The sequence below is a fragment of the Contarinia nasturtii genome, unplaced genomic scaffold, assembly GCF_009176525.2.
Source record: "Contarinia nasturtii isolate CC-2019 unplaced genomic scaffold, AAFC_CNas_1.1 Cnas_scaffold_864, whole genome shotgun sequence".
In the NCBI taxonomy this organism is placed as follows: Eukaryota; Metazoa; Arthropoda; class Insecta; order Diptera; family Cecidomyiidae; genus Contarinia; species Contarinia nasturtii.
Genome location: NW_022198211.1, coordinates 1,833,969 through 1,846,181, shown reverse-complemented (window position 1 = coordinate 1,846,181; position 12,213 = coordinate 1,833,969). Strand labels below are relative to the sequence as shown.

The following is a 12,213-nucleotide window of genomic DNA, read 5'->3' as shown; positions in this document are numbered from 1 at the left end:
TCTTGTTTGCATTCTTTTCCTGCTATAGATTGATTTTTCCATTTGTGTCTTTTCATGACTTACTTGGACAAATAACTGAAAGTATGGAAACTGAAATCGGGACGTCTTCATTTTTTTCTTTCGTAAACTTTAGGATGGAGGCTGTAGGTGCGTGTGTACATAGCAGCTCAATGAAAGATTGAATCGTACTTTAAGTAGTTTAAATGAAGTTTTAGCGACGAAAAGTTTTGTGACAAATTTTCACTCTGATTTTATGTGACAAAAACACACACACACACAATTGAATTCAAAACAATGAACTTCGAACATCTTGGCGCTTTTCCTTATCTATTGGGATGTCATCAAATGTTTCATTATTCATGAATATAGAGAAAAGAGGTGGCACACTCTGTCAACACCAGCGGAAACGAATTGAAACAGCTAATTTTGCACAAGATTCAAAAAACTCAAGCTACATACGGATGAATATTCATGAAGATGGTGATGGCGATGGTGCCAAATAAAATCTGATCCATATCAATGAATAAATATATTCAAGGCAATTCTTACGCCAGAGTCCCTTTTCAAATTTTATGTAAATTTATGTTACGCATAATATTTCGTGCCATATTCTCTTTGATATGGATCGCGACGCATTTGAGGTGAAAGATTGACACTTCGAAATCTCTCAAGCAATTTATTTTCATTGTTTGCGAATGATAAAAACATTCCATCGTCAACCGTAATTGCTGGTATATTCTATCAGCCCATCGTGTAAATTCTAATAAATTCATGGGCGATTGCTGACATTAAATGAAATAAAAAAAAAAACAATTAAAATTTAGCATTCAAAGTATGAAAGCTCATAAAAACGAATCATTTCTGAAATGACTGCGAAAAAACGAAGCTGAAAAATAAATTATTATGAGAATACATTTAAAATAAATATAACAAGTGATACTGAAAGCTCACAATTAAAACCTCGTTAAAATCCATTGTGCATGCTATGCGCGTAGTGTTATCAATGACAAACGCATTGTGGAATTTTTACGCAACCACTTTTGAATTTGGTTGTTCAATGTTCATACGCTTCGCCAAATTCAATTGGCTCATGAACAATTCAACAGTGAATTCTCTTCTATTACCACCGCTATCAATTCTGGTGGTTTTCCATTGTGTTTTACCAGAAGCCGTATGACATCTGTCATCCATGTATTTGAAAACAATTCGAAAAAGCACAAACGCTTGTTGAGATATTTGATGCTCAAAATGGGTTTCATACCATTGAATTGGGCTGAACAATTTAGTTTTGCCGGTAGAAATCTCATTTCAACCGTTAATTGCTCATATGCAATTAGCCAAGAAAAAATCGTCACAATTATACTTCGACACATGGATAAACTTTCGAAATCGTTTTGGAATTATGTCACGTTTCAATGTTGTCATTGTTTTGCTTTCGACTGAGTGAATTTCACTTTGGATGCAAACTACTTTTGTAAATAACTGTAGCAAATTTGGTGTGAGATGAAATTGTTTTGAAAGTAGCGTTGCTGTTAGTAACAAAATGGCGAACTCATTTCCCGTGCATTTATATTGCTTGTTAAGTTATATTTTGTGCATAACTTAAATTCAAACAATTTCCGAAACGAAATAAAACTGTTTGGTGTTCATACACATATTATATAAGCATGTAAGGTAACGAAATGACGTGATCACACGTCGCCAACATGATCAGAATGGCGAACAAACATATAAAATAAAATATATAGCTAGCAAACGACAAAAACATCCATTATCGTCAGAAATTATCGTTTTGTCATCGTTATAATAATAACCAGTCAATATTTCGTTAAACATTTTCTGCGGAAACAGTCGGTATATAGGTTGGGAAATTTACGCTCAAATGCATTTTACCTACTGAACGTAACATCAGTGTTCATTTGTTTTTCATGTATAAAATGTGTGCGCACCAATGACATCTTCATCACGTATTTCCCTTAAAATATTGTAATCCATTAGACATGGATGTTTTTGTCTGCGTACAGCAGTTATGCACATTTCGAACAGCGGCAGTAGCATCAGCAGCAGCAGAGCTCTGGTAGTAGCAATTGAAGAAATATCAGAAGCCCATGAGCTCTGTTTAACGAGTGACATTTTGTGTCGACGTACAAAACGTAACTATAATACAACGTATACCATTTGAATCGTTGCGGCGAAAGAGTAGCTCTTATTTTTCTCCAAATAATACTGCAACATAAATTTTTTTATGAATAGTTTATTTGTTGTATTACAACAAATAAACCGTGTGAAAAAAACTTCATGTTGCAGTATTATTTGGAGAAAAATAAGAGCTACTGTTTCGCCGCAACGATTCATTTATCGATTGGCCATGCTTATTCGTTTATGATTCTGAAATGATGAGAAAGAAAATGTGAAAGCTTTACGTGCGAGTCACAACATTCTATGATGGAAAACGCATAATCATTCGTAAAAAGTATGTTGTACGAGATAAAACCAAACACATCACTATTACATCCTGCTGTCTACTACTATTTCTCTAACTCTCTCTCGCTCATTCTCCCATATTCTGTGTGTCGCATGTTTTGCCTTCATGCACAATAGAGCACATTGGTGTAAAATTCATGATCCGCAACAGTATCATTAAGCTCAGGATGTGACAAATAGTAACGTATGTTTTTGCTCCGCTGCTGAATTCTATAAATTTATTATTAAGCATTCGTGAGCGGGTGGGTGATATATATATATTTTTTTTGCTTTTTCAACCAGTAATGAGAGAAATATAATCATGATTACAACACATTTTTGTGTGTTTATTGTTAGCGGAGATATATCGCAGCTGCATCAGCAATAATGAGATAGAATGCATGAAAAGCTTTGGATCGCAAATCGTTCAACCGATTTGAATTGACAAGCACACGGCCGACGACATGAATAAAATCATTTAAAAGGAAACATACAATTTATTGATGCAAAAATGTGAACGCTTCGGCAGACGCCAAATTTTTTTCGAAAATTTCCGCATTTGCAGTAGATTGGGAACCACATAGTGTGTACATTTGGAAAATTTTCACTTCACGAAAACTCAATTTGGAATGGCATTAGAGACGGGTCTCCACCATCGTCCTGCTCTATTTTTCTAATAAACAAACATCACGTAGCTTCCGAATAACAATTACATATGTGACATGATTGCGTAATTTCGCTACATTTCTGACAGATTTCCAACGAAATAAAATAAGAATCCCGACACTGGCCTATAATGATCATGTCATTATAATGAGTACATCGTTTGCCATCAACATGGATGAAGTATATACAGACACACAACCAAAGCAAGTAGCAAACATGCACAAGAATCCCGCCTCTTTCTCTGAGGTTATCACGTTTAAAGAAGTTCGTTTTGTTTTGGCATGTTATTTGCAATGATTCGTCACGATTTCGAGCTAGAGCGTTTTACACAATTACACACTTTTGTACATATGCCAGATCAGTGACCCTGTTTGTACAATCTGAATTTGTTTGCCAGTTATTTGGATGGAGGATTTTGAGATGAATTGAAGTTTTAGGTTTTGGCTGTGAATCAAATATTCCGTTTGAAATGTCTTTGATTTCTAAATTTAAAATCAATTTGCTTCCATTGAATGGGAAATTTGTTTTATTTGCAAATTCAGTTAAGAGCCGAACCATTATTTCAACATAAAATCAACAACCATACAACTCAGTGTCTAAATACAAATTCAACGAGATTTTACTTTGAACCGCACCAAAAAGAGCCTGGCTGAGGAACAAACACTGTATAAATATTTAAATTTTGACAAATTCGAATCGCTGCTGCACAACAACTTGTATTTTTCCTTGAACTTTGTTAAGATATCCGGATGAATAAATTAATGAGATTATTTGGTTGATTGCTTCTTGAAAAGTAAAACGAACAACGAATTTAACTTATTGAAATTGTATGGACTTAGATATTATTATCCCATATAGTGCATGCCAGTTCATGTCAATCACGATATTATAGTCACATTTTCATCGCATAAACATTGATTTGTATGTGCTTAACACAGATCCCAATCGCATCAATCCAAATACAAAATCTGAACTTGCGGTCAATACCGTTGGCATCGTCCTCAATTGTTGGTATTTATCTGTTTTTCCCGCAATCATTTTTATTGTGTTTGTTTCATGGCCTTCATTCGCTATAAAATTTGGATGTTTTCGACAATCAAAACGAATTATTGATATTTTCATGTGTGATCGAGACAAAGTGAAAAACTTGAATTTTCACAGAACGATTGAGGCATCTTCTGCATTCATGTACATAAAAAAAAACTCGAACATTTTTCATTTACTTTAAATAAGCGGTCAACGAATCAAGGGGATACGCCACTGCTGCATTTGAACTTTGGTGTTTTACATGAATTTCATATGGGAATTTTCATTCAATTTCTTTGCTTTGGCTCGAAGATAATGAAGAAAAAACTGTTTATATCTTTGATTGGGTATCGATTGGTGCAATCTCGTGGTTCCACCCACTTTGAAGGGGCCACAGGGATGTTTGACGTTTTATTGAATTTCACGAAACGATTTGTGGTCAGTTGGTTGTTAAAATAACGTTTGATACTTAATTTTAAGTGCTTATCGTATTTTGAGAATGTGTAGATGGTTGCCAACTCATAAAGCTAATCCCAATAAAGACGCATTCGGTCTGCTGTCGGATCGATTGAGATCAAAATGCACTTTGAGTGTATAGAAAATAAAATGTTATTTTTACCGATTAAACGAATGACTTTCAGTAGCTGAGCTATCTCTATTTTCTCACCCTCCCCCTCTCACACATTATATTCCTACATAAATAGCGTTTGGTTCACCGTTTTTATCCAAGTACATGAAAAACCAGCGGCAATAAACGAAAAAAAAGAGGAGACCACAAAAACGGCGGCTATTTATTATAATTTACGATATATTTGTTTATCGCAGATCCAGATGCGTGTGTCCACCCCAATCCACACATTTCAGTTCATGTGTTCACAGCAAACAAATATTTCGATAAACGCTATTTTATGGTCATATAAAAAAAAGTATCATGCCAAGAGCAAGAAAGATAAAAACATATACCAATAAGTAGTGAGAATCTCTTTCTAAATGTCTTTTCATCGAATGCCTTTAAATGAATGAAAATTCACCATTTACGAATTTCGGATACGAATTTACGAGAAATTTTCAAGCACATGTGACATCGATGAGATGAGAAAGTTTTCCAAATATTTTCGAGCCATGAATCATCCCATAATGATCATCAGATAAATGCGTACTTATGCATGCCACAATTCTTGAGACACTACATTATACTTGATAAAATAAGATGCTGAAAGCTGTGACACTGTTCTCGACATTTTACTTTGAATGTTTGCACGAATGAACTCAACTTCAATATCTTGATACATAAACGCACAAAGACACAAGGCTATTTTACTATCACATGTCACATAACAAAACACATAAAATGCAACCCATAACATTCGACGATATTATACAGTTGCTCACTCAATTAAGTCGCGACGATAACGATTTCGGGCCATCAGAACGAGCGATACAAAAGAACCGATATTTTTCAATGATTATATTATGTGTACAGTGTCCTGAACAATTTTTCATTTCCTATTGCTTGTAGAAATCAACAAAATTCATTACACACTTAGATAGAGTCCAACTATTAAGAGTCGAGTCGCTTTCCGTGATAAGAAAAGGCAACATTTACCATTTCGTGAAAATCAAATTGAGCATGTATGCCAAGTATACGGAAAAGTTAAAACGAAAAATCGCGATAAAAACTGTATTTATCTGGATTTCATTTCGAATGCCACCCACACACATACAGATTCGAGAATTGCATTTACTTTTTTTTTGTTCAAAAAGAGTGATTAGAATTTCAGCGTCGAGACGAAAATTCAATCAACTAAAAGTTCAAATTAATACCGACACACGCTGTAATATAATTATATCGTGTTCCATTTAGAGAATTTATTTACAAATGACTTAGAAACCACAAACAGTGATTATGCACGTAGCATTACAATACAATCCAATGTGTATATAAAAAGAGACAAAATGACATTCCATGATTGATTTGTCAACAGACTGTCGTCAACTGCATTTCTATTGAAAATGTTGGTTTCTCGTTCCTTTTATCCCAGTGGAATGTTTGCACTGCGCCTAATCAACGTAAAGCCAGTGCTCTAAACAAATATTTGAGAAACGTTATCAATTTACTTTGGCACCTGATCGATTTGTTTTGACTGTAATCTGCACGTTTTTCCTCTCTTTTTTTCAGTCGAATTGACGGTTCAAATCCGAAAATAGCAGCTTAGCTGCTATCGGTAGACACATCGAAATTGACGATGATGAATCTAATTAAATTCTCTCAACCGAAATCTAATTTCACATCACAGATGCATAGTATGTGCTTTCACACGCCAAATTTGTTTACTTTCTTCATTTGATGATTTTATTAGAACGTATATTGTACAATTACACAAATCTCACATTTTATGGCTGCGATAATGGTTCTATCGACATGCACTAAATGAGTAAACATTTCCTTTTTTCTAGAGTGCTTGAAGTGATTGTATCATAAATTTTGACAGCAATTTATTAAGCTTTCTCTATTTATGATTTTTTTCCCAATTTGCAAAACACTAAATTACGCTACAAAAAAGGTCTTGAAAGCAGAGAATTCGAGCCCATAGTATGGAGTCCATACATCATTTCATGCCGGGCTAAGATGTGGTGGAACTGAAGTTGCGAAATATTTATGATTATTATTTTATATTCGTACGTATTTCGCCCGAATAACTAACGAATGTATTCTCTACGCTCTATTTTCCACAGCACCATATTTGATTAATAGTTTGTGTCAGACGAGGCGCAATGAAATATAAGCTTTTACACAGAGAAATCGATCGAACGCAAATTAGAGGACGAAAAACAAAATAAACAGCGCAATTTTTAATCTAGAAGTCGATGCACATACACAGATCGTGCTTTGTTTATCCAAATAAAAAAGTGAGATGCAACCAAATCCCCGTCAACTGAAACAGGCACGTTGAATTGACGCAAAAATGTAAAAGTATCTATCGTGGAACGAACAAAATAAATGGTAGCGATGATGAACGATAGTCATTTGTACATAGCACCACATGATACAACATACACTGCCACATGATACGCGCTCGTAAACAACAACCACAACACCACCGATGTGCCACATTTTTTTCATTTTCAGGCAAAAGAGACACGTCATTCACCATTTTTGAAGCACGCAATTTTTCTGGGCTTTGTTTTGCTGAATGTATTTGATTGCTTCCGTCCATTCGCTGTGATTTGTATAGGAATCGTTAGTCAACGGCTAATGAGAAAAAAAACACTCATGGCATTGCAATTTTACATATATTTTTTTATTCGTCTGCATACATTCCAATCGACTATATTTTTTCGTGATCAGTGATGCTCACAATGGGCTAGAAAATGAATGTCGGCAATGGCAGAAGATGATGACGAAAAGTCCTTCATCCGATTGCGATACAATTTGTTTGCAAAGTGACAAACCTGTGCAAATAGTGGGTAACCAAAAGCCAGCTCGAATTATAACGGCAAACTATTCATACGACATCGATGTTGACCTTAATTTGGTGTTTTTATCTGATTTAATGGTGCAAACCTTGAACAGTGATCTCTCTTGTATGTGAGAACTTTGAAAAATCAACAAATGTCAATTGTTTCGATGTTGATTTCCTTGAAATACTGTGAAATCGATCACTGTGAGAATATTTGTGAAATTCAATCATCAGTATTATTTCGAGTTTTTCCCTGGCGTATTTTCGTGGAAATTAGAATTGAAATGAGTCCTCTCCTCTTTTCCATCGGTAAAATTCTCGTTAAATTATTTATAAAGCAATTAGAAACAGAAGGTTCCTGTTTGTGCCATCGGGGTCAGTTTTGTAAAAGAAATTAGGCACTCTAATTAAACGCAGAAAGACCAACCTCACACTTCTTTCTTGGAGAAATAAAATATGCCATTTCAAGAAAGGGAAAACGTTTATATATATTGCTTATTTTAGCGAAGGACAAATATTGATTTTTAATTTGAATTTTTTTTTACACGATTCCCCTAAACTTAGTCCCATTGTAAATTGCCAAATAAAAATAAAAAAAAAATGTGAAAAAGGACGTAAAGTAAGTTGAGCTTTTTCGATCGAAAACATAAAGTCCCCGCATTTACACTAAAACCATTTGTCTTATCAAAATTTTCCATTGGAAAGTACAAATTGTGTTCGATAAAATACTATGGAAACTCATTTCACCTATATTTCATCTCTAAGCATCGAATGAAACGAGATCTAAAATTGGTTTGCTACAACGGTGATGAATAAAAAAGCAGTGTACGTGCATTTTTGGTTTTCTTCTTTTTTGAGCCCAAATGTCGTTATGGTGATTGCGAACGAAGTTGTACCCAGCGGAAAATGTTCACATTTACTAAATCGATTTTATTTGTTATGCAATCGATTGGCAACCAGATTGAATATACGTTCGAAAAGCAGAGAGCGTCGCAACATATCTCTAAATGATGTGAGGAAACAAACAAACAAAAAACCCAAAGAGTTCAAATTATATTTTAGAAAAAGGATGAAATGAAAACGAAAAAAGGTCTTTGGCTGTTTCTATTCAAAAGCCGTTGTCGCAAATGCTTGTTCCCATTGTGTAAACGTGTCGTTTATTGGTCTCAACATTGGAACTGTTATTATATTTTTACGACACGTTTTCGACATACACATGAACACGAAAAAAAAACAACAAATAAAAAAAAAAAGTAAGAAATAAGCACACTCCGAATTTTTATGTAATAGTAAAAAACTGAAGAAATCTTTCAATTCGAATTGGTGACAAACCTGAACGAAATGTTGTAAAAATTGGCGATAAATGAAAGAAAACGAGCAACAACAAAAAACTAAATCAATAATACGAAAATATCGTATCCAGAGGGAGATGCGAAAACCTATTCAACATCTATTTTCCAATATTTAGGTTTTTCTCACATTCTACAGCTTTTGTGATTTTCTATAAACATGATTTATTGTCAGTCTTATAATTGATTGCACTTTAAAGTATTTCAAGTAACACCATTTCAACAGAGCTAGCTTTTGTGACATCTAAATTATCAATGGACTTGGACACAGGATGTGTGTTCCAGTCCGTGTGAAAGTTCGCAATAAATTGATGGAAAACGACATAATAACAGTTAACGGCATCTTCAAAACCGTATTTGTGGAGACACATGCCGAAGTTACAAAAGCCAAAAGCAGTGGCTATTCAAAAATATTACCGGATTTTGAAAAAGATGTTGACTTCGTTCAGAGACGATGGCATATTTGTTCAATGTATTATGGTTCATGAAAGACCTTCATTATTATTTTTCGTTCTATGGTCCTTGTATTTTGAAGCGTTTCTCAGAATTGGATACCCGTTGGACGTGTACTAAACAACAAACAGGCAATTCAATGACAATTGTTTGTTCGCAAAAAAGTAGTTTTTCAATGAGAATATGATAGCTATTTGAAATGCAATAGTTTGTTCAAAGTTTGCTGCTATATGCATTGTGCAATCTATGTAGCCAAGGGTCAAACGATGTCTTGCAATGCCGAGAGAAATCCCATTGCACAAGTACAAGTGTTCGTACCAACACCATGACACCGATGGCTATTGATGTAGCAACCAATTTTTTATTCTCCCGTTCATTGTGCATTCATCAGAAAATCGAAGGCAAATTGAAACGGATGAAAAGTTCCAATAAAAAAAATGTGGAAAAACTTCGTTTTTCAAGACGAATAACTTGATTCGTTTGATATATACGTTGTGGATATTATTTTTATAGCATGCTATACGTGCTATCGAATCGATTTCTAGTTCAAGTTTCTGTTTGAATGTTTCTTTTTTTTGGTTGCTTTTCGAGATGTCTTAAAGAGATGTTTTTCCTCACTGACGTTACGAACGTGCTCATGGTCTACAGCACAACAATTTTAAATATTTGGTTAGTGCTGTTTCTACAAGGAATGCACTTGTGTACTTATATCCGTTTACTGAATTACCTAATATACATGTTTCATTCAAAGTGTGTACCACTTTATCCAAGTGTGCATCGGATCAACAGTAACTAGATCTGCGTACCGGATCTATCAAATGTTTTGTCCGTAACGGCAATGTGAATTTGCATAACTGCTCGAAATACATACGGTCAATCATCCGCCAGAAGAGTTGTGAGCTTTTTATCGTCTTCTCGCACATGTTGAATGACTTTATATCTGGTTTAAAATTGTCGTATACGGTATCACGAAGGAGAAAAAAGAAGACGCACTTGAAACAGAAGTGGAAATCTCAACGGATTTTGGATCAATGTACTGAATAAAATGTTAAATCAATTCAACATCATCACTCACAACTTAAGTTAATGCAATAAGCATTGATTGAGTGTACTGTACACAACTCGATGCTAAAACTCAAACAGTGAAAATTTAATTTATCTAAAAATCTCGCTCTAAATTGTTTTTCAAAACAACGAGCAAATATTTCATTACACAATTTGATTTTTAAAGTAGTTTTCAAAAAAAAAATCAACAACTTTTTGTGTTTTGCTAAAATTTAATTCAAACAATGTTTGAAGTAGAGAAAAATACCATTTACTTGCACTTTTATATTCACCCCGTCTTGCAATCAACCGCAATGAAATGAAAAATCGTGTGTCATTCATCTTTTTATTAATCGAAAAAGAGAATGTTTGCAAGTTGCGTCCATCACAATTGATTTGCACTTTGTAGAATTGAATGAAACCTCAGTGAAGCAAATAAATAGAAACATTTACGACAACCATTTATCTCTCCTCGATAAAAACAACATGCAAAAGTTCCTCTCACAATAAAAGTTCACACTTCCTGAACATTTTCCCCCAAAAAAATTCATTCTCACATCTAAATATTATATCGTTCTTTTTAGGTGATATAAAGAAAAAGTAACGACAACGATATCGGGAGCGTACGATAACAATTTATGTGGACTTTTGCAAATCGGTAAATGTTTGTTATGCGACTTTGCAGATCATCATTAAATCAATGAAATAACCTTTCTTTTTATATAAAATAGATTTGTTTATTTGTGTTATAAATTTGCGGCACATTACAATGAATAACCTTCTCATTAGATTCCTTTTATTCGCCATATTAACATAGTCGTTATTGCATCGCAAATAAAAATCGGAATACTTTGAATAAAAAAAAAACCTTTTTTTCTCATTTTTGAACCATTTGGATGAATACGTTGAAATTTGTACGTTTTTTTTTTTTGTTTATCTATTGTAAGAATTCATTTTGCATGTGAAAATGGGTTGTTGTGTGCAACGTGCGCATTTTAATATGCAAACCGAAATAAGAAAAAGGTCGATCAAAATTGTTGTATCAACAACCTGCAGCAAGCTAATAATCTAGAATATTGCATTTGCTTTCAAGAGCATCAAATTTACCTTTAAGCATTCCATAGCATAGACCTTAAGTAAGAGAAATATTCTCCAAGTATGCTAAAACAGCGAGATAAATGTCAAGGTAGAATTCGAACACTCATAATAAACAGACAATTCTTGTTCATTCTTGTCGGCAAATATATGCCGAAAAATGTTTTGAAAATTCTTTGGTCTTCAATATGCGAACAATAAAATATGTTTGACCATGATGCAAACATAGACCGGTAATTTTCTTCATGGAAATGTCTTTTTAATAGCTATTCCAAGTGCGTCAATAAAATAATCATTCATAAACGGGGAGCATAAGAGACGTTCGCTGTACGAGCTTCTAATTCTTCTACGTTTAAACATAAATCTAATTTTAATGTCATGCGATGGCGGTTTTTAGCATCCATTAGAAATAAATGTCATATTCAATTCACTTTATCGCAGAATGTTCGTTGTCTGTCATTCAATTTTCGCTTCACTCAATCTTTTTTTGCTTGTCTTTTTTTTAATTGTAAAACCGAAACTTGACGACAACGCTCGCACAAATTGTTATCCACATTTTTAATTAGATGGAAAGCCTATTATGTGGCAATCAAATTAGAAGTAAATGAGAGATCGAGCGAGAGAGAGAGAGAAAGGTTGTATAAGTGATGTGTTGA

General features: G+C 34.0%; 1 protein-coding gene across 9 annotated transcripts in view; it reads left to right on the top strand.

The window, feature by feature from the left end:
• The first annotated feature begins 11,008 nt into the window (after nucleotides 1–11,008).
• Nucleotides 11,009–12,213, top strand: part of LOC116342393 — a 47,696-nt gene continuing 46,491 nt past the window's right edge. For all 9 annotated transcript variants that reach the window (XM_031769993.1, XM_031769990.1, XM_031769988.1 and 6 more), the window contains exon 1: nucleotides 11,009–11,120. The gene's annotated coding sequence lies outside the window, so the exon portion shown is untranslated. The remainder of the gene's footprint in view (nucleotides 11,121–12,213) is intronic.